Here is a 23,983-nt window from a genome sequence, read left to right as displayed (position 1 = left end):
ACTTTCTTGTCTTTATCACCTTAAACCTTTCCTATTCAGAATTCACAATAACATGACTACATCTAATGAGATTAAAATAAGTTATAATTAAATGCTTGATTTGCTTCAAGATGGCAAACATAGACTCATCTTATGACTCCGCAATTCCATAGATGCACATACTCAGGAGAAATAAAAGTCTGTGTTTACAACACACCACACACACACACCCACACCCACACCCACACCCACACCTCTGTGCAGAAATGTCCATAGCATTATTATTCATGATAGTGCAAAATTGTAAGTAACCTTAATGCCTATAAAAATATAAATAACCTTAATGTCTATCAGTTGATAAGAAATATAGGGCAGACAGAGGTAGCATAATATTTATGCAGAAAGACTTCTGTGCCTGAGGCGTTGAGTTCCCAGGTTCAGTCCCCCACACCACCATAAACCAGAGCTGAGCAGTGCTCTGGTTTCTCTCTCTCTCTCTCTGTATATATCTGCCATTAATATATAGATATAGATATGGTATATCCAAATAATGGGTATTATTTCAAGTTAAAGTATTCATACATGTTATACACAGATGATTCTTGAGATGGTTTGCTGATTGAAAGACGCCCATCATGGGAGGCTACAACCTACATAGCTTCTTTCGTGTGAAATGTGTGGTGTAGGCAGGATCCCTAAGACAGAAAGTAGATTCGTGGCTGCCCTGGGCTTGGTGGCAGATTTCAGGAAAGTGGGTGCTATTGGGCACAGAATTGCTTGTTGGAGAGATAAAAACGTTCTTAGCCTATATTTTAGTGCTGGTTGCGTAGCTCTGTGACTATATTAGACCATTAAATTGTATCATTTAAATAGGTGAATGCTATGGTTTACAAATCATATCTCCAAGATAGTGGTAAGAAAATGATATTTGATATGGCCTTGTCACAGAAAGATTGTCTTACGTTGTTTGTAAGGATATAAACTAATCCTATCCAAAGTTAGAAGGAATACATTTTGCAGAAGGGAAAGAGATGTGAGGAAAGAATAGAGATACAAAAATGAGGTAAACCTCAGGGACATGTGGCTGAAAGGTGGCTAGAGGGTCACTGGGTGGGTAATCAAGAGTCGTGTTTATAAAGAACAAAGTCAGAGAAAAAGGAAGAAGTGAAGGAGGAAAAAGAAGAAAGAGAATAAGAGAGGGGCCCAGACAGTGGTGTACCTGGCTAAGTGCATACATTAAAATGCTCAAAGACTCAGGTTCAAGCCCCTGGTCTCCGCCGGTGTGTGGGGGGTGAGCTTCATAAATGCTGAGGCAGGGCTGCAAGTGTCTCTCTGTCTCTTTGCCTGTCTCCCTTTCCCCTATTTTCTTTTTTTCTTTTTCTTTTGTTCCACTTTTTTGTGCCTCCAGGGTTACTGCTGGGGCTCGGTGACTGCACTATGAATCCACTGCTCCTGGAGGCTATTTTTTTTCCCCTCTTGTTGCCCTTGTTGTTTATCAATGGTGTTATTATTATTATTGCTGTCATTGTTGTTGAATAGGACAGAGAGAAATGGAGAGAAGAGGAGGGGAAAACAGGGGGAGAGAAAGACACCTGCAGACCTGCTTCATTGCTTCCCTTGCAGGTGGGGAACCGGGGGCTCGAACCAGGATCCTTATGTCAGTCCTTGCGCTTTTGCCCAGCTCTCTCCCCTTCCCCTCTTAAGTTCTCTGTCTCTAATTATCAATCAGTCAATCTATAAAATATAATTTAAAAGAATAAGAGTAACTTTTAGAATATTTTATGTATTTAATAAGAGAGAGAGAGATGCCAGAGCACTGATCAGCTCTGACTTACTGTGGTGCTGGGGATTGAACCTGGCACCTCAGCCCCTCAGACATGGCAGTCTTCTCTATTACAATGATGCTACTTCCCCAGCCTTAGAGTAATTTGTTATTGATTTGATAACATGAAAACACAGGCAATCCAAGAGGGAAAGTAAGACCACAAACCTTACTTATAATGGTAGAGTACTAAGTTATATACATGAGAGCAAATGAGGAAGTTTTAAAAGAAACAAAAAAGAATTATATAATGAGGGTTTTGACGCATATACATTTAAAAAAAAACTCATTTTGAACGTGAGAATTGGAATCATAACCAAGGAAAAATGTTGAAACATGATGAACATCTAAAAGAATTATACCAAGGGGGCTTAATATCCAGCATTAAATAAAATTCATGACTTTAACAAAGAAAAAAAAGGAGAAGAAACGAAGAAGGACAAGGACTTTAAAAAGATACCAGTTGGAACAAACAGAAGCACAAGGACCATCCTAAGGCTGTGTCCAGATGGTGTAATGTGAACAGATGATGATGGAGGAGGAATAAGGGAGGAGGACCAGCAGGAGGAAGAGAGGGAGAGCGAGAGGACAAGGACAAAACATCAGACTTTCAAATGGCCTCATCTTCTCTCTTCAGCTGGGAAGGGGAGAGGAAGAAGCTGGTTGAAGGAGGCTTGGAATCCCAGGAAAGCTTTTTATATACGATCAGTGTAGACGCATCTCATCGCCCTGCTGCATGGAAACTTCAGGCACGTGACAGGCCCCTGGGACGCTGCAAGGCACTTCTATGCAGTCTCTGGGCGCTACTGTAAAGCAGTGCTGGGCAGTGCTCGGGGGAGAAAAGGTGCAGAGTGCTGACCTGGTGTAGTGGCACATGGGTCTCTGAGGCAGACAGAGCTGCAGGTTCAAACCCCGTTCTCACCAGAAGCCAGTGGTTCATCCCTCTGGGGAAAGAAAGAGAGAGGGGGGGGGGAGATAGAGAGGGGGGGAGAGAGAGAGAGAGATATGCAGAGAGAAAGAAAGAGGGAGTCTGGCGGTAGTCCAGGGGGTTAAGCACACATGGCATAAAGCACAAGGACCCGAGTAAGGATCCCGGTTCGAGCCCCCGGCTCCCCACCTGCAGGGGGTCAATTCACAGGCGGTGAAGCAGGTCTGCAGGTGTCTGTCTTTCTCTCCCCCTCTCTCTTCCCCTCCTCTCTCCATTTCTCTCTGTCCTATCCAACAACAACAACAACAACAACAATAACAATAATAACAATAACAACAAAAAACAGCAGGGCAACAAAAGGGAATAAATAAATAAATAAATAACTTGGGGGGGAAAAAAAGGAAGGAAAGGAAGAAAGAGAAGGCTGTCTGATTCGTGTTCCCATGTGACCTGCCGCCAGAGTGGCCCATTAAGTGACTGAGAGAGGGAGGCAGGAGGCTTGCTCTGCGTGACCACACAGGTACTTTGTATCATTACATAACAAACTCCACAGCTCTGTCATCAGAGGACAGGACAAAGCAATGGACTCACACATGCTTAGAAAACTACTACCCACAGATCTTTCTACAAAAGTTCTCTGATGCTCTGGAGAAATGAAACTTATTCAAATGGTAGTTACATGACTGGGATAGCCACGTCAGTACATACCGCTAGAAATTCTCTCTCTCTCTCTCTCTCTCTCTCTCTCTCTCTCTCTCTCTCTCTCACACACACACACACACACACACACACACACACACACAGAGGTGGTTTAAATAATGAAATTACAATGGAACAATATTTTTAAAAGGGGGCCAGGTGGTGGCACATCTGGTTGAACATACATGTTATAATGCACAAACACCTGGGTTCGAGCCCCCAGTCCCTACCTGCAGGGAGAGAGCTTCACGAGTGGTGAAGCAGGGCTGCAGGTGTGTCTCTGTCTTTTTACCTTCTACTCCCCTCTCAATTTCTGTCTCTATCCAAAAATTAAATAGAAATATATATATAAAGAGAGAGACAGAGACAGAGACAGGCAGGAAATGGCATTCACTTCACAAGTAAACTTTCATTCTGAGTGGTAGACACATTGATAAATATTTTCTTTTGTTCCAATTGCTAAATGCAATTTTTGCATGATGTAGTCCTTACAGAACTATTTGGGTTTGGTTATTTTATAAGTTGGATGCATTTATTTTGTCGGAGAGACAGAGACAAAGAGAGCAACTAGAGCCTCCCTCAGTGATGGTATCAGGTAGTGTCAGGGACTGAACCTGTGACCTATGGAGCCCTGAGCAAGCAGACCTGCTGCTCTCACAGGCTGAGTTATTTATTTATTTTTAATTTTAAATATTTATATATTTATTTTCCCTTTTGTTGCCCTTGTTGTTTTTCATTGTTGTTGTAGGTATTATTGCTATTGATGTCATCGCTGGTAGATAGGACAAGAGAGAAATGGAGAGACGAGGGGAAGACAGAGAGGGGGAGAGAAAGACAGACACCTGCAGACCTGCTTCACTGGGGGCTTGAACCGGGATTCTTACGCTGGTCCTTATGCCACAGGCTGTGTTATATCCCAGCCCCACAAGCAATTTGAGTTGATGTGTCAGTGTCTTAAATTGCTAGGAATATATTTAAGGTTTTGCTTTTATTGAGCTTTGGAGATTTTACTTTCTTAAGCAGTTGCCTCCTTAAGTCATCAGCGTATCGATACGAAGTTTGCTTATGTTCTGCGTGTAAGCCAGAGTCAACATAGTTACGGTGCCTTTTCCCTCCACTTGTTTTTCATACCAAGTAGTATTTGCATCGTTTCCCTCCCACTGTCATGGTTTATTCAGAAGTTTAGTAATGCCACTGATCTCTTCAAGAAAACAACAGGGGCCAGGTGGTGGTGGTGCACCTGGTTGGAGGCACATGTTACAGTGCACAAGGATCTAGGTTCAAGCCCCTGGTCCCCACCTGCAGAGGGGAAGCTTCATAAGTGGTGAAGCAGTGTTGTAGGTTGATCTCTTCCTCGCCTCGCCCTCTCCCTCCCTCTCCTTCTCCCTCTCTCTCTCTATATACATATACATATACATATACATATACATATACATATACATATACATATACATATACATATATTCCCTTTTCCTATCAGTTTCTCTTTATCTAAAATAAATACAACAAGTAAATAAGATACATAAGTCTTTTGAACACTATTTTGAATTTTCTTTATCATTCACTTCGTGAGTGTAGTGGATGCCATGATGATCTTCACAATATGGTTATCTCAAGAAGATGTTTTCAATATTGGATTTCATGGTCCCACCTCGTGGACTTCTCAGAGTTTCCACTGGATAAGTAAACCAGATGCTTGAGGCACCTGGACACTAAAGGATTGGATAGGTTGTTAAGTAAATAAGAGCAAAGGAAAAGAAATGTGTGTGTGGCGGTGGGGGGGCAGAATGGAGGCTACGAAAACTGGGGAAAAGCATGAAGCCGGGAGGGCAGAAACAACTATTCTACGTGCAGGGGTGGAAAAAGAGATTGAGACATTATTAGGAAACTGCCAGTCAAAATATGGTTGAATGCAGGCCACGGAGGCAATGGCCCAATTTTCTTGTTAATTAGATGAGAGAATTGTGATTGCTAAAATAAAACTTAGACTGACGATCTCTAGTGAAGTGGGGTCAACAGAATTAGCTAATGGATGGGAAATTTCTTTAGTCATTTGAAAGTGAAAAAACATCTTGTGAATGGGTTTTATTTATTTTTTATTTTTTTGCCTCCAGGGTTATTGCTGGGGCTCAGTGCCTGCACCATGAATCCACTGGTCCTGGAGGCCATTTTTCCCCTTTTGTTGCCCTTATTGTTGTAGCCTTGTTGTGGTTGTTGTTGTTGATGTCGTTCGTTATTGGATAGGACCAAGAGAAATGGAGAGAGGAGGGGAAGACAGAGAGGGGGAGAGAAAGACAGACACCTGCAGACCTGCTTCACTGCCTGGGAAGCGACTCCCCTGCAGGTGGGGAGCCGGGGGCTCGAACCGGGATCCTTACGCCGGTCCTTGTGCTTTGCGGCACGTGCGCTTAACCCGCTGTGTTGCCTCCTGGCCCCCGCTAATGGGTCTTATATGTTCGTCATGTCCGAAGAGAGGCCGATGGCGGTACAGAATGATGCTGCATCACCACCAGCGTGACACCAGTGTGCGTGTCAGGCCAGAGACCAGTCAGATCTGTGTGATTATCTCCATTTGTAAATACTGGAGAACAAGAAAACAGCTCTCCAGAATAATTATTCAACGTTAGAGTAGTACTCAAGCTATTTTTAGAGACCAGTATTTATTTGCTTTCCTTTTTTAAATCAGAGAATATGGACTAATAATTAAGAGTACTAACAGCACAACGTTTACTACACATTATATTTATGACATTACTCATAATGGTGAAAAACGGTTTAAGATTCAAATGGCAATGATTTGAGAAATGAATATTCTAACTCAGGCACACGAGCATAATCTAATGGCTACACAAATTTTCCTTAAAATGTTGCTATTCTTTAAAACACACATTTATAACAGTATAGGCATTTAAATGCATAGAATATATACAAAAATGATTTTTTTACCCTGCCATTTTAGGGAAATTACTGAGAAAATCGTCAGTTGCTTCATTGAGAGGCTTTTCATTGCTGTCCTACTGGCCACTGGTAAATGGCATCAATGAAATTTCCCTTTCTCAGAACCCTCTTCTCCCTTTGCTTCCATGTTTCAAAATGTCTCCTTTTCATGGGTTCAGGGGCATCTCACCCAACAGAGTGAATGCACAGTTGACCATATTGAGGGCCAACGTTCCCAGCCTCCCACCCCAGCCCCCAATACCACGTGGCCTTTGGTTCTCAATGTACCTTCCCTGGGGGTTATGACTAACCTGCCTGACACAGCTGATGTGCTAGAAAGTTACCATTAAGACATGATAGAAATATATTCCTTTGTTTCTTTTATGTCTATTGCTTCCCTGCAGCCCCCTGCTGGATGGAGGTTACTATAGTAATCTCTAACTAGTATATGGATATAGGAAAGCCTGCCTGTTGGATGGATCCAGCTGTACACACCACAGAGACACACTAGATTAGAAATACCTAGAACTGGGAGTCGGGCGGTAGCACAGCGGGTTAAGCGCATGTGACGCAAAGCGCAAGGACCAGTGTCAGGATCCCGGTTCGAGCCTCCCGCTCCCCACTTGCAGGGGAGTCGCTTCACAGGCGGTGAAGTGAAGCAGGTCTGCAGGTGTCTATCTTTCTCTCCCCCTCTGTCTCCCCTCCTCTCTCCATTTCTCTCTGTCCTATCCAACAACGACAATATCAACAACAACAATAATAGCTACAACAATGAAATAACAAGGGCAACAAAAGGAAAGAATAAATAAATATTAAAAAAAGAAATACCTAGAACTAAATTATATTTTCCATTCCAACTTTCTTTCATCCATTTCATTCATGAGTCTTATGTTATTTTTAGTGCCAGGGTATTGGCACTACGGATCCACTGCTCCCGGCAGCCATTTTTCTTCCTTTTGAATTTTTACTAGGGGGGATTAATGGTTTACAGTAAATACACTTGTCGGTCCATGTATAAAATTTCTCAGTTTTCTGCAAAACACTCTCCCCCCAGCCTAGGTCCTCCTCCACCATCAGCACCAGGACCTGAAAGCCATCCTGGCCACCTTTCCAGAGGCCTTTACTTTGGGTGTGATACACCGAACCCAGTCTAAGTTCTGCTTTGTGTTTTCTCTTCTGTTCTTATTTCTCTACTTCTGTCCATGAATGAGATCATCCTATATCTGTCCTTCTCTTTTTGGCTGATCTCACTTAATAGGATTCCTTCAGGCCCCATTCAAGATGAGGAGGAGAAGGTGAATTCATCATTTTTAACAGCTGTGTAGTATCCCATTGTGTAGATAGACCACAACTTCTTTACCTGTTTGCCTATTGTTGGCCACCTGGATTGTTCTGCATTTTCACTATTACAAATCATGTTGCTAAAATATATACAAATATACACAGGTAGTTACAGAAACAATAGTTGACCCATATCTGCGACCTCAGGAGAACCACTGTAGCTTACAATGGAGGGACTGGGGATTAAGAACTCTGGTGGTGGGAACGGTGTGGAGTTGTACCCTTGTTATCTTGTGATTTTGTAAATAAATATTGAACCACTAATAAAATCATTAAATAAAAAATTGCATGGCAGGAGTTGGGCGGTAGCACAGCAGGGTAAGTGCACGTGGCACAAAGTGCAAGGACCAGAGTAAGGATCCTGGTTCGAGCCCCCGGCTCCCCACCTGCAGGGGAGTCGCTCCAGAGGCAGTGAAGCAGGTCTGCAGGTGTCTGCCTTTCTCTCCCCCTCTCTGTCTTCTCCTCCTCTCTTCATTTCTCTTTGTCCTATCCAACAACGACAACATCAATAACAACAACAATAATAACTACAACAATAAAAAACAACAAGAGTAACAAAAGGGAAAATAAATAAATAAAAATAAAGAATTTACAAAAAATAAAAGGCTACTTTTATTTTTTTATTATTATTTTTTAATATCTATTTTATTTATTCCCTTTTGTTGCCCTTGTTGTTTTATTGTTGTTGTTGTCGTTGTTGGACAGGACAGAGAGAAATGGAGAGAGGAGGGGAAGACAGAGAGGGAGAGAAAGACAGACACCTGCAGACCTGCTTCACCTCCTGTGAAGCGACTCCCCTGCAGGTGGGGAGCCGGGGTTCGAACCGGGATCCTTACGCTGGTCCTTGTGCTTTGCGCCACCTGCGCTTAACCCGCTGCGCTACAGCCGGACTCCCAAAAGGCTACTTTTAAAAGTACAGATTGGCTATGGTTCCATGAGACTATTGTCTGTTAAACAGACGTAACTTATTTACAACTCAGAATGATATACTTAATTCTCACACTGACACCCATCGACATTTCATTGTGTGGCGAGAAGGTGTGAGGCTCACTTGTGTCTCAGAGATAGAGCTAAAATGAAACAGCTCTGGAGGCAAAGGAAAAAACAGCAACCAAAACCAAAATCAAACCACTGTCCTGACTGACCCATAGTGACACCCTAAGGGTCTCTGTCCCAGCTCCTGCCTTTGGCCAAGGCAGAAGGGCACTAGCTAGGCGGGAGTGTCTCCTGCACCTGCTGGTGGGGCAAGGGACACCTGTCTGACGGAGACCAGCAATACCACGATTCCCTGTAGCGCCAATCTTTGAGCCCATCTGCACCCAGAAGCAGCTCTGAGAGGTGCTCTAACTCTGCGATTCACAAGTTAATGGGAGCAGGGGAAAATTGTACAGATTCCTTGCAGAAATGAAAGAATCAGAGAGGAAGGAATCTTGGGAAATACGGCCCAGAGCTCAACGTATGTGAGTGGAAATATACCAGGTGCTGCCTAGGTGGGGTCCTGCTGAGTGAGGTGCACACTGCAGAGCAGAAGCACACTAGTTCCTGGGGACGACAGAGTCAGGGTGCTGGGCTTGTTGGGAGACAGGCAGCCGGAGCCACCCAGCACAACGCCTGCACGTAAGGAGTGAGGGGCGCTACCCCAGGTCAGAGATCTGGTTTTTAGTGAAAAGTTAGTCATGCATTTTGAAAACTAGGTGCTTTATTGAATTTACTCCTCAAAAATAAATGAAAATGCATCTGTTAACAAAGGAAGCTAAGGGCCAGGTTCAGCGGTGGGGGGCACTCCTTGCTTCCATGGTTTATTCCCTGGCACCATGTGGAGGCGGAAAGAACTCTGATGGCAGAACAATACTTTGTGCTCTCTCTCTCTCTCTTTCTCTCTCTCATTTTTGCTCTCACTGTGATTCTAAAATTAGAAAAAAAGAAGCTGAGTGGAAGAAGTACTGGTTGTAAGCATCACAGACCCCATCTTACTCTATTTTTTATTTTTTTAAAAAAATTTTATTAGTGATTTAATAAGGATTAACAAGATTGTAAAAACAAACAACAAAACAAACAAACAACAACAATAAAAAGGGGACAATTCCATACAGTTCCCACCAGCAGAGTTCCATGTCTTATCCCCTCCATTGGAAGCTTCCCTATTCTTTATCCCTCTGTGAGTATGGGCCAAAATTCTTTAAAAATTTTTTTTATCAGGGATTTCATATTTATTTACAAAATTACAAGGTAATTCCCACCACCAGAGTTCTGAATTCTCAGTCCATCCACTGCAACCTACAGCAGTTCTCTAAGGTTGCAGATATGGGTTAACTATTATGTCTACAACTATCTCTATATATATTTGTCCTTTTTTTCTATGTGGATCAAAATTCTTTATGGGGAGCAGAAGGTGGGAGTTCTGGCTTCTGTAATTGCTTCTCTGCTGGACATGGGTGTTGGCAGGTGGATCCACACCCCCAGCCTGTTTCTCTCTTTTCACTTCCTCTGTAGAACCCTGTCTCACACACACACACACACACACACACACACACACACACACACACACACACACACACACACCTGGATATATTAATTAACAATGTGTATTTGTCCTTTTGTTAAGGAATGTCAAACTAGGAACCTGCCACATAAACACTCAGAAGACGATATTCTTTAATGAAGTCATCTCAAAGTTTTACAAGGGACCAGGCCACCAAGTTCCAGAAACTCATTCAATGTGACCAGGCCCTTCTAGTCAGACAGAGAGCCTCTGGACCCCTTCCTGTTCCTTCTCAAAATGGGCCCTTTCCTTTTCCATTTGACCTAGTCATCTCTTCTGGAGGTTAGCCTTGAGCGAACACAGGATAAATTAATCTTGGCGGCATGAAAGTCAGCTCTTGGTTGAGTGTGTCAGTTCTATTAACTGCAAATTTTCATGATACACTTGTGGTTAGACAAAAGGAGCTACATGTCATGATGATTTTGTGGTTTCCTCACTAATTGAAACAACGAATCATGGTGCTGCGATCTACTCATCCACCCGTTAATCTAATTAAATGAGATCAAATTGGTATGGTTTAATTTTAGTGAATGCTTTCATTACTTAGTTACTTATAAGTCCCGGCTAAGTGACTAATTAACATTTTTTTCTTAGGCATGTGAATATTTTATAAAATATTGAACCAAGAGAAAGTGAAGGTTGTGGAACACATTAAGATAACATGCATTGCTTTAAAATAAGTTCAGCTGGGCTCAAACAGAGAAGGGAGAACTTTAGAAAAAGGCTTCCTAGAATAAAGAATTATCTCCAATGAGGGACATGTACATAAGGAAAACATTGAAATGAGCTGAGAATAAAGCTCATGTTAAATAAAGATTATGTTGACATCCTACTTTGCAACTATGTAGGGTATCTTTTATCCTAGTGAAGTATAGAAGTCTGTACTTGTAGAACTTTAGTTTGTTATACTAACATCCCCTAACAGCACTGTTTGTATGTTAGCTTTATGCAGTTATGTCCAAACTGACATATACTAATGGTTTACATATAATGGTAGATGACCCTGTACTCTACATTGACTGCAGCTAGACTTCTTAAAAGATAATTAGGAATTATTTTTTTATTTTATTTAGGGAAACATGTTTTCCTTCCGCTCCGGAGTAGTAATCGTAACAAACAATAAAGCTGGTGAATTTCCGAAGTATTTTACAGACTGGGGTGTATAGAGCTCATGCACCAAACAGGATTCTTGCTCCTAATATGCCTGAAAGAGAGCTGACTGGTCTCCCAAAAGATAAGAGCAGACAAAAGACGCACATAGAGAGGAACTGAGTCTGCAGGCCCTAATTTACTTCCTCAGCATTTCAGCAGAATTACTTCTTTAAAAAAAAAAGTATTTTTGGATAGAGACAGGAATAGAGAAGGAGGGGGAAGATGAAGAGGGCGGGAGAAAAACAGAGAGGGAGAGGGAGAGAGAGAGATGGGGGGGAGAGATATCCGCAATGCTGCCGTGCCACTCTTGAAGCTTCCCCCCTGCAGATGGGGACCAGGGGCTTGAACCTGGGTCCTTATGCACAGTAAAGTGTATGTGCTCAACCAGGTGTGGCAACATCCAGCCTCCTCCTCCTCTTTTTTTTTTTTTTTTGTTAAGAGATACATGTTATCTCTTATACATATGTTATATGTTGGGAGATGAACTCGTGAGACAGAGAGAGGCATCTACAGCACTGCTGCACTCCTGCTTGCAGGTGGTGACCGGGACTGGAACCCCGATCCTTGTGCATGCTAACGTATGTGCTCACCAGGTGAACCACTGCTGGTCCCCCCCCCTCACATGACCCATTATAGAAGAAAACATCCCCAGGGTTAGACGGTGGCATTATCTCACTGTCTCCTTCTTCTCTCTCAATTTCTGTTTTTCCCCAATAAATAAATCAATAAAATATTTTTAAAAGAAGCAAACATTTCCAAATTAACCTAAGAAATGAATAATAAATTGGGGGGATCAGGTGGTGGCGCACCTGGTTAAGCGCACACACTACAGTGCGCAAGGACCCGGGTTCAAGCCCCCTGTCCCCACCTGCAGGGGGAAAGCTTCACGAGTGGTGAAGCAGGGCTGCAGGTGTCTCTCTGTGTCTCTTTTCCTCTCTGTTTCCCCTTCCCCTCTCAATTTCTCTGCTTCTAATAAATAAATTTTAAAAATATTAAAATACTCTAAATTGGCAGACACAGTTTATTGAAAATAACCTTCTTGTGTTATTAGCTACACTGTGACTACAGTCAATTTGGTTGTGTGAAGGGCTCAGTAGTTCTGTTTGTAATTGATACAGTGTAACAAATAAACAAAACCAACTTTAAGTGATGATTCCTTCAGAGGCTGAAATATGAAATAATAATCTCCTACTACAATTTAATACTTTTTTATGTCTCACGGTGCAAATGCATTTCAGTTAGTGCTTGTTTTGTAACTGGACCACTTCCCAGACCAGACAGATTTACACCTAATCATCGTAGTCAAATCTTTTTAGCCACTGTTAATACTTAAAAATGTTATTAAAATCAACTCTCATCAAGAAACCATCCTTCAGAAAAGGATCAAAAGCAATACTTCCAAGCAGAGGCAACATGATGAGATGGTGAAAGGGGGTAGGTTTGGGGAGCTGGCTGATCAGTGTTTCAGCCTCTGTCCTGACTCTTGTAGGTGGTAAAAACTCAGGCAAATTAATCACTTCCCACTTTGTATAAAGTGAGGCTATGAAAGCTGGTGGTGGGAGTTGTATGAATTGTACCTCTCTTATCCCACAATCTTGTTGATTGGTATTAAATCACTAATAACTTTTTAAAAAGTTGAAAAATAAGAAAACATAAAGCAGAACTTGGACTGGAGTTGGTGTCTTGCACCAAAGTCAAAGACTCTGGGGTGTGTGTGTGGGGAGGGAGGGCTCAGGTCCTGGAACAGGATGGCAGAGGAGGACCTAGTGGGGGTTGAATTATTATGTGGAAAACTGGGAAATGTTATGCATGTACAAGCTATTGTGTTTTACTGTTGACTGTAAACCATTAATCCCCCAATAAAGAAAAAATAAAGGATAAAAAAAGTGAGGCTATGAAAAGTTACTCCTGGAAACCACAGAAATAAGGACAATACCTATGTGTTACATACCAGACCTACAGATTTTCTCTATAAAATTGAATGCTTTTAAAACTTTTTTTGTCTTTATTTATTTATTGTATAGAGGCAGCCAGAAATCGAGAGGAAGGGGGAAGTAGAGAAAGAGAGAGATGGAGATGAACAAAGACACACCTACAGCCCTGCTTTGCCACTTGCAAAGCTTTCCCCCTGCAGGAGGGGACTGAGGGCTTGAACCCAGGTCCTTGTGCATTGTAACATGTGCTCAAACAGGTTCACCACCTGCACCCCAAGAGCTTATTCTGCTTTCTTTCATTTCCTTACTGCCATCAGGGAAGTGATCTTCTAATGCCAGAGATATGAAAATGTTTGGTACGGCATTATAGAGAGAGGACTATATTGAGAACCATGGTCGTACCAATTCTTAGAGAGGTCTCTCTGGGGATCTACTGAGAAGGTGGGTATGCAAGTGATAAATATTTGTAAAGCCAGGAAGTAATTCTGTCACGTGAATCAGTCAGAAGCCCTTGGTGGTCAATAACCAGTTGTTATTTTCATAAAAGATTGCAGTCTGGGAGGGCTGCTAATTAAACATATCATATTTGGGGACGCTCCAGCGTGAGAAAGAGAGAGAGAGAGAGAACACATGTGTAAGTGTGTCTGTCAGTGTGTGTATGTATGTGTGTGTACAGTGTGTGTGAGTGTGTCTGTGTACTTTAATGGAATTTTCTGATTCACGCAAAGTGAAAGCAGACTTTTCCTTGCTGTGCCCCCACTAAGTCTTCCACAGCTGAGGTCTGGCTCAAGGAGACAGCATGGACCGTAGCTCTCACACTGTGTTTTGGGGCCCCAGTTCCCTTGGCCTCTGTCAGGAAAACGTGGGTGCAGCACGGTGGTGCAGGGGAGCATGAGGGATCTGGATGTGGGATACTAGACCGGCTTCAGTGTGAGTGGCTCTACTTGAAATGACTACAGATCATGCTTTATATGAACAAGGGATTACATTTATCAAAATAAGAAAAAAGCACTGGATTGGGGACCGGGCAAAGCACAAGGACCGGTACAAAGATCTCAGTTCGAGCCCCCAGCCCTCTACCTGAGGGGGGGGGTAGTCACTTCACAGGCAGTGAAGCAGGTCTGCAGGTTTCTGTCTTTCTCTCCCCCTCTCTGTCTTCCCCTCCTCTCTCCATTTCTCTCTGTCTGTCCTATCCAACAATACCAACAACAACAATAATAATCAACAAGGACAACAAAAGGGGAAAAGTGGTCTCCAGGAGCAGTGGATTTGTGGTGCAGGCACCAAGCCCCAGCAATAACCCTGGAGGCAAAAAAAAAAAAAACAACACTGGATTAATGGACCTTTTCAATTCTCCTGGGGACCTGTTTGTATGGACAGTGTGTTCGCTGAGAGTGCTTCAACAAGAACTCTGAAACTCTGGCTGCAGACTGAGCCTGAGCCAAAGCAGAACATTCACTAGAATGAACAAAGCCAGGAGGCAGGCTAGCAGCAGAGTCTCCTGGGCACACTGGCCACGGAGATGAGCGAAGGCCTCATGATATGTGACTGAGAAGACCGAAGATGTGAGGGGGGCAGAACGGAGAAGGGGCCAGGCTATGGCACACCTGATAAAGTGCTCACGGTACAGTGTGCAAGGCCTGGGGTTCAAAGCCCCTGTTCCCCACCTGCAGGGGGAAGCTTCAAGAGTAGTGAAGCAGGGCTGCAGGTGTCTTTTTGTCTCTTTCCCTCTCAATGTATCTGTCTCTATCTAATAATAAAGAAATAAAATAATTAAAAAAAATGTTACAAGAATGAGGAAGACCTCCCACTTCCACTATTTTTGAATATTCTACAGGAGAGGCTGTGGAATTTCCAGCTAATCTTAACCGGTTCACACATCTAAAAGGTGGTGGTTTTGGGGAGAGAGCGCTCATTCCAAAGAGTGTCATAAAACGGCTACCTAAAAATCATGGTAGAGATGAGAAGAGAAAGGGAAAGAAAGTGCTGCTAAGTCTGGCTTTGTTAAATGAGGCGTTGCTGGGGGGCATAGAAGCAGGGAGGAAATACAGTGGACATACCACCCGCAGCTGGGGCAGGTGTTGACCTCACATATCTGATTTCCAAAGCTGATATCAGTAAGATCGGAGGAGGACCATATTCAAGTCTTGGCGACCGAGCATGTGTACATTTTCCAGAGGCTTCTAGAATGCCAGTCTGGGGAATCTGGTGGTGGGGATGGTGGGTGACAGGAGCCAGAGAAGGCAAGTCAGAAATGACAGCTTCCTGTAAGGCAGAAAGAACAGTCTGCCTTACAGGAAGTCAATTCCCTATCATGGAGTAGCTGCAGAAGTCAGTAATCCAGATTTACAAATGGAAGCTAATACATGACAGCTGGTCCTGGATTTATTTTTAAGCAGCGTAAAAGTAAAAAATCCATTATTTTTAAAGCATGAACCCACAGATGAGACATTTCTGATTGACTGTTCAGTTCATGAGCTCACATGGCGTGAGACACCATGCTTCTTTTTTTCCGTAGAGGGATCGCATAGGTTGAATATGGCAGAGCGATCTACACAATCATTTTTGGCCTGTGGATCTGATTTCTCACAAGTGTTACCACACACCCCTTCATAGAATTCTTGTTTCTGGTGGGTCTGTTTCACCTCCTTTGTGAAAGCCTTGGGGAGAAGGCAGCAAGCAGCAAAATCAGCTATTTATAGGCATTTTGACTAAAAAGTGTCTGCTCAGTGTGTCATGGGATACATCCAAGAGATGGGAGCACAGGAAACTGTCTAAAATCAGCGAGAAGCCTGGAGGAACATTATGGGAGAGATCTTTAGAGGGGAATCGTTTTCAGAAAGCTCAGCTTCCATTTGCAAACAGCTGACAGTTCTTCCTACCGACACTCCCTGGCTTACTGAGAAGCCAGCTCAACATCTCCTAGTGAAGGGTTGTGGAAGAGACAGCAGCTCCCAGAAGTGCGTAAGGAAACCCCATGAGAAGAGACTCACAGAAGCAGCTCTCTCCAGACCTATTTCCCATGAGAGGGGCTCAGGCGGACGCCCACAACACCCCTCAGATGCCAGGTGCTGTCTGGTATGCAGCCCAGGCTCTGTGGAGAACAGAGACCCAGAGAGATGACTGGTTTCAAGGCTCATTTGCTTTGCTTGAATATCTATAGACTTATAAGAATGATGGACGTCTTTTTAGCTAAGTTGAACTTGAGCACAGACAAGGGTGTATTGTCACTTGCTAGTAATGTATAAGAACTCCTCAGAGACACTGGTTTTTCTTCTCTTTCTCCCTTCCTTCCTTCCTTCCTTCCTTCCTTCCTTCCTTCCTTCCTTTCTTCCTTGGAAGCAAGGAACTCTGGATAGAGTTCCCTTGTGGGAAAGTCTCATAACTACTGTTAGACAAACTTTTCTTGTTGAGTTAGTATAGCTGCCTGGAATAAGGTAGTAGGGTCTTTCCCGTAGGCTTAAGATATGAAAACAAACAAACAAAAAAAGGTTTCGCTGAACAAATTAAAGCTCAGAAAGTCAGAAGATTGTGCCCCAGGTGTCAACATCAAGTCATGAGAAAAGCAAGCCAGCCCACTGATACCAAGCTCCCCAAAGATTCACCACTGTCATCTTTTTACCTTCAGACAAGAGCTGTACGTGCTTCCTAAAGTCATAAACCTGTATTGTGAGGAAAGACCACTAGGAGAGGGTCTTCCTACACCCTGCAGTTAGTCACACATGGTCCCTCTCACCCTGGCTTAATCAAAGTGAGACGCAGCACAAGTTTAATCCCAGGTCCCCCCCACACACCTGTAAGGGAGAGCCGTCAGGAGATGTAGAGCCTGTTGCAGGCCTCTCTCTTCTCTCGATGTGTCTCTGTTGCTCACCCTCTATCAAAAACATTAAGACGGGGCTTGGCAGTGGCATACCTGCTAAGTGCACACATTACCATGTGCAAGGACCCATGTTTGAGCCCCCGCTCTCTACCTGCAAGGGAATGCTTCATGAGTGGTGAAGCAGGCCTGCAGTTGGCTCTCTCTCTCTCACTCCCTTTCTCCCTCCCTCTTTTGCTCCCTCCCTCTCTTCCTTTCCCTTTTCAACTCTCTCTACTGTATCTAATAAAATAAAGAGAAAAAAAAAAAAAGGCCACTGGGAGTGGTAGATTCATGATGTTGGCACGCTGGTGGCAAAATAAATAAATGAATGAATAATTAATTTTTAAAAAGATAAAGAAAATAGCAACCACTGGGAACAGTGACGTTGTAGGCACTGAGCCCCAGTGATAACTTTGGAAGCAAAAAAAAATTAGAGCAAGCAAAATATAAAAGAAAAAGTGTCATATCGGTGGCACCCATGAAGAAGCAAAACGTGATAATGTCTGAGGATTTCTAATTTCAAACATTTCACATTGTCTTTTCAATGTATTCACCAGTTGTTAAATTAAACTTTAAGACTGAACTAAATAGGAGAATCCTACGATTTGCCCATTTTACAGATGCAGAAAGGCCAAGTCTTGTCAGAAGCCGGTGGCAATGTAACGTGAATCCCTCCTGAAGCCACTTGCTAGACTATGCTGCCCCCTTCAGGACTTCAAATGATTGACCTGATCGCTCCCTTCAACTGGGTTAAAGTGTCTTTTTTTTTTTAAGATTTTTATTTATTTATGAGAAAGATAGGAAGAGAGAGAACAAACCAGACATCATCACTCTGGCACATGTGCTGCCGTGATCAAACTCGGGACCTCCTGCTTGAGAGTCCAAAGCTTTACCACTGAGCCGCCTCCCGGATCATTTTTCTTTTTTTCTTTTTGGAATGATCTCATCAGTATCAACCCGAATATACAGACCAAAAACCTCTTCGCTGATGCCATAAACCCTCATGTCATGAACACTGTCAATGCGACTCTCATGCAAGCAAAGCAAGGAGTCTTTGCCCGCACAGTCCACGACAGAGAGCGTGTGGAGACTCTGTACACACGTGCACGTCTGTGCCACTGACGGTCTGACCCCTCACCAGATGGACGCTGTTGCTTAGTTTATTTTTGTAAACCACAGCACTGCTCAACTCTGGCTGCCGGTGCTACAGGGGATTGAACCTGTGACCTCTGGTGCCTGAGGCAGGAGAGTCTCTGTACTTTTATTTTTTCCTTTATTGGGGGATTAATGTTTAACATTTGACAGTAAATACAATAGTTTGTACATGCATAACCTTTCTCAGTTTTCCACAGAACAATACAGCCCCCACTAGGTCCTCTGTCATCCTTTTCCAGGACGCCCCCCCACCCCCTACCCCAGAGTCTTCTACTTTGATGCAATACACCAACTCCAGTCCAGGTTCTGCTTGTGTTTTCTCTTCTGATCTTGTTGTTCAACTTGTGCCTGCAAGTAGATCATCCCATATTCATCCTTCTGTTTCTGACTTATCTCACTTAACAGGATTCCCTCAAGATCCATCCAAAGATGGGGCTGAAAACGGTGGAATCACCATTTTTAATAGCTGAGTAGTATTCCATTGTGTATCTAGACCGCAACTTGCTCAGCCACTCATCTGTTGTTGGGCACCTGGGTTGCTTCCCGGTTTTGGTTATTACAAACTGTGCTGCTAAGAACACAGGCGCACACAGATCTTTTGGGATGGATGTGTTGGGTTCCTTAGGATCTATCCCCAGGAGAGGAATTGCAGGGTCATGGGGTAGGTCTACTTCTAGCCTTCTGAGAGTTCTCCAGACTGTTCTCCACAGGGGCTGGAGCCACTGACATTCCCACCAGCAGTGCAGGAGGGTCCTTAGTCCCCCATAACCAGGAGAGTCTTTTTGTTTTGCATAACCATTATGCTATCTCCCCTGCCCCCATTTACTTACTTTTTAATTCAGACGCAGTGACTAAGACATTAGGCCATAGCCCTGGGCATTCCCCATCAACCACTGTTTTCAGATTTTTCTAGGGTTGTCCTGGCTTTAATATATTTGTTTCCATTGCTCCAACATATATTTTCTCCTATGTGTCACAATGTGACTGTATACACTTATTAAACACACATAGTAGAATGGGGTTTTTGACTTTGAAAACTGTGATTACAGCAACGTTAACCATTTTTATCTGGGGAAACTGAGGTGAGAGGTGAGGGGAGTTGGCGGCCATGAGTGGAAGGTTCCAGAGAGGAAAATCATCTTCCAAACCGAGTCTCAGTTCAGAGCAGTCCCTGAGGATCACACATCCAAACCTGCAGCAGTGCTGCTCCAGTCTATCCTCCATTATAATGAATTTAACTCTTAAAACAATGTTGGCTGATCTACAATGAAACCATTGGTAGGCATAGGGACTGAGAAAGAAAGCAAGAGAAAGATACTTTTTAAAACATTTTTAAAAATATTTATTTATTTCCTTTTGTTGCCCTTGTTGTTATGATTGATGTCGTTGTTGGATAGGACAGAGAGAAATGGAGAGAGGCTTGTGAAGCAACTCCCCTGCAGATGGGGGAACAGGGGCTGGAACCGGGATCCTTACGCAGATCCTTGTGCTTTGCACCACGTGCGCTTAACCCGCTGCCCTACCACCCGACTCCCCACTTTGTTTTTTTAATTAAAAGCATAACTCCCACGTGTAATCACAGTATCACAAATTTCACGTAATTAGTTCACAGCTGCCCTTACCCTGTATTTGCTCTGTATAGCACAAACATGCTTCAAATCTAACTTTCAGCTGAGTTCTTTGCTCCCTCTGCCTTTTATTATTTTATTTGGCAGGACAGAGAAATTAAGAGGCGAGGGGGAGATAAAGAGGGGGAGAGATACCTGCAGACCTGTTTCACTGTTTGGAAAGTATTCTCCCCCACACACGGGTGGGCAGACGGGGCCTCGAACCCCCCCCCCCCCCCCCCGTCTTTGTGCTTCGCACCATGTGCGCTTAACCTGCTGCACTACCACCCAGCTCCCATAAACAAATACTTTAGAAAGAAAGAGATAGTAGTTAGAGAGAAATACAGGGATGTATTTGTGGAGTTTGTCAATGAACAGGTATGGCTGAAGGTTAGTCCTGACCTTATAAGTAAGGAAGTCTGGCCTGGTTTTTTGATTGTACATCTCGATAGTGAGCCTGGAGGGAATTTAAGGCAATCCAGAAAGATTTATCTGAAATGGAAGTAATTTCTTTTCATTGTTGTTGATCAGGGGAGTGACAACCCCTTAACTGGTTAATAGTAATGGTCTGTGGTCAAGTTCAAGATACTCAGTATAAAAGCAATGCATTGCGTTTTCTATTGGTGTCTATGAACAAAGTCTCCCCACTTTGTCGTTATTAGTCTTTCATCAACAGTATTTTAAATGGATCTTATGTTATGAATCAGAGAGCAATGTAAACACACACACACGCACACGCACACGCACACGCACACACAAGCAGGGTGGGGACAGGGATGCCTGTGCAGATGTCACATCAATGTGCATATACACAAGTAGCCCTCTCATACTGCTTCCTAGGTAGCTGATCCCTGAATTTTGTAGCAAGTCTCCTCATTTGTGGGAACATGGAGTGCAAACGCCAATGGACAGAAAAGTGACGGCATATACATGAAAAAAAAAAGATCTTCTTGAGGCTGGGTGGTGGTGCACCTGGTTGAACGCACATGGTACAGTGCACAGGGACCCAGGTTCAAGCTCCCTGTCCCCATTTGCAGAGGCAAGGCTTTGTGAGTGGTGAAGCAGGGCTGCAGGTGTCTCTCTTGCCTCTCTTTCACCCCCTCCCCTCTCGATATCTGGGTGTCTCTATCCAACAAACAAATAAAGATAATCATAATAAAGATCTTCTTGTAAAAAAAACACATTTTTTTCAAATGCAATGAATTAGAAGTCTGTTTTACAAAATAAAGTAAGGCAGAGTATATCATTAAGCTTTGGAAAACTTTTTTTAAAAAGTCTTTTCTTAAACTTTATTTTATTTGATAGGACAGAGGGAAATTAAGGGGGGAGGGAGGAAAAGAGAGGAGGACAGAGAGCTGCAGACCTGCTTCCCCGCCTGTGAAGCTTCCCCCCTGCAGGTGGGGAGAGGGTCCTTGTGCAGGGAAATGTGTGCTCAACCATGTGTGCCACTGCTTGGTCCAAAAAAGTATTTGTATTCTTCTTTTTTTTTTTTTTTGCCTCCAGGGTTATTGCTGGGGCTCAGTGCCTGCACCAGGAATCCACTGCTCCTGGAGGCTCCTCCCCTTTTGTTGTCTTAGTTGTTTTATTGTTGTTGTAGTTATTATTATTGTCGTTACTGATGTCATTGTTATTGGATAGGACAGAGAAATGGAGAGAGGAGTGGAAGATGGGGAGAGAAAGACAGACACCTGCAGACCTGCTTCACCGTCTGTGAAGCGACTCCCCTGCAGGTGGGGAGCCGGGGGCTCGAATGGGGATCCTTACGCCGGTCCTTGTGCTTTGTGCCACGTGCGCTTAACCTGCTGCGCTACCGCCTGACTCCCTATTTGAAGTTACTCTTACATGTTATTCCACATTAAAGTCCAGAGAACCTGATGTACTTTTTCTTCATGTAAATTTTCTCTGAATTCTGTCTCTCTTCAGAGCACTGCTCAGCTCTTGCTTATGGTGGTGCTGGGGAATGAACCAAGGACCTTTGGTGCCTCAGGTATGAAAGTCTTTTTGAATAACCATTATGCTGTCTCCTCACCCCCATGTGATTTTTCTCCATCACATAAAAATAGCTTAGATAGTAGATCTAAAGGCAGTCAAGAATAAGGAGATACCTCTTCTGCACGTCACTCCTCTTTCACACCTGGCATTTATATAATTGTAACGTGTTACTTATTTACATGTCTTGCCTTTCTAACTACAGAGAGGATCTAGCTGAAGGAGAATAAACCACTAATTGAAATAAAAAGCCTCCCCTGTCACATGGTTTCAGCCCAAGAATTTATAAAAAATACTTGGATGTGAATTTACAAAAATCAAGTAAAACTATTTTCCCTGTGCCTTCCTGTATTCCAAGCTGCAGTTACTAGGGGCAGAGGCTGCTGTTTCTTGAGACACAGATAAATGAGCGTTAAACGTGAAGTTACACATACATTTTATTTTTATCCAGTAAGAAGAAAAGCGTCGGTTAAAAATTTCCGATGAGTAATACAAATCATAGTGAGGTCATAGACTTGTTCATAGATCTTATAATAGCAACCCAGCTTTACCTGAAAAAGCCATTTTTTAAAAAAAACTATCAAGCTTCCCTAGGGAATACAGAAATGAAAGGTGCTATAGTTTTAACCATGTGAGCCTGTGGGAAGGGAAGGTACCAGTGCTCAGCCCTGCTTATTGGAGTGGCAGGTTCAGGGATGCTGGCAGCCTTTATATGCTTCCCCCAAATGGGAAAAGTGGTATCAAGCTTGATTAAGTGAAATTTTCTTCCAGTGGACTCTGAAGTCACAATGGTCTACTAAGCTAGGCTGTTGACTTTGAACCTAAAAATCAACAGGATGGAAGCATCCTAATAGAATCACCAAATCAAAGTCAGGTTGACAGTATTTCTATACTTGTTTTCAGTGGCCCTCTTTCCCCATAAGACCTCCTGACAAAAGGGCCAGGTGTTCAGCTGCTCACAAAGCACTGTATAAAGTCATGGGAGCCAGGATCTCACATGAGCCAGAGACTTGGAGGAATCTCTCAACACAGAACGGTCAGAGATTCCTCTGAATTACTGTTCTTCATGGGAAACCAAGAAACTAGCCTGTAGCATGACTGAGGAGAGAGGGGTGAGAAATTCAAGGTTAGCTCCTGCTCTGCATCCACTTGTCTGTCCCTTCCATTTGTAGGAAAGGCTTGGTGGGGTCAGAAGACAGGTACGCTGAAATCTTTGTGGAGTAGCAAGCGCTTTGGCTATTGTCGAAAATGCTTTTATAATAATTAAGTGGTACATCAAGAATGATACTTAACAAATTCCGATCTTTTTTTTTTTAAAAAAAACTTCTTTGACCTATCACATTTTTCTGGACCTCTGTAACCTAATAGTAATTTATCAATATTCTACCAATTCCCGCCTTGCCCCACTAATTAGATATGGGAAATGAAGAAACCATAAAGCATCAGAGAGAGAGACTCACTAAGAATCTGCAGCTGAATTATTCTACATTAAAAGTTAGCAGCAGGCAGGACTAGTCTCATTATCCTATCAACAAACAGGAACATCTTTACTAAGACCACTGGAAAATAGACCATACACACTGAACAGGAAATACATGCAAGAATCCTGACATTACTTGCTGGACTGTTAAGGTGATCAAATATTTAAAAAGCCATCAATGAATGTGTTGATGGGAGAAGAAAGGCGGCAAAGATACATTACAGTAACGTAGTTATTAGCAGCCTGCTTCACATTGTCAGTCATTTCACACAAAGTACTTTTAACTGTCTTGGTATAATTTAAATTGTTCTAAAACTCAGGCAGGGAAAATTCCCACTGGGCAAAGACTAAAATAATCTGAAACAACATTTTAAAAAACAGTTGTACCTGCATCCAGAAAAAAAAAAATTCCTGGGTTCATGCTCTGTGCGAATCATTTTCACCGGCTGTTTGTGTAAGCCATTTCTTACCCAGCAGATAAAGACAAACCTAGGGAAAGCATCCCAACAATTCACAATTTTAATTTTGCAAAGCAACAGAAAGCTCTCAGGATACCCCA

At 43.1% G+C, this 23,983-nt stretch overlaps 1 protein-coding gene across 15 annotated transcripts in view; it reads right to left on the bottom strand.

The window, feature by feature from the left end:
- Positions 1-23,983, bottom strand: part of DLGAP1 (DLG associated protein 1) — an 825,909-nt gene that overhangs the window by 289,925 nt on the left and 512,001 nt on the right. The window lies entirely within an intron of this gene.

The sequence above is a fragment of the Erinaceus europaeus genome, chromosome 10, assembly GCF_950295315.1.
Source record: "Erinaceus europaeus chromosome 10, mEriEur2.1, whole genome shotgun sequence".
Lineage (NCBI taxonomy): Eukaryota > Metazoa > Chordata > Mammalia > Eulipotyphla > Erinaceidae > Erinaceus > Erinaceus europaeus.
Note: the sequence above shows the minus strand (reverse complement) of the source record. Positions and strands in the feature narration are given on the sequence as shown.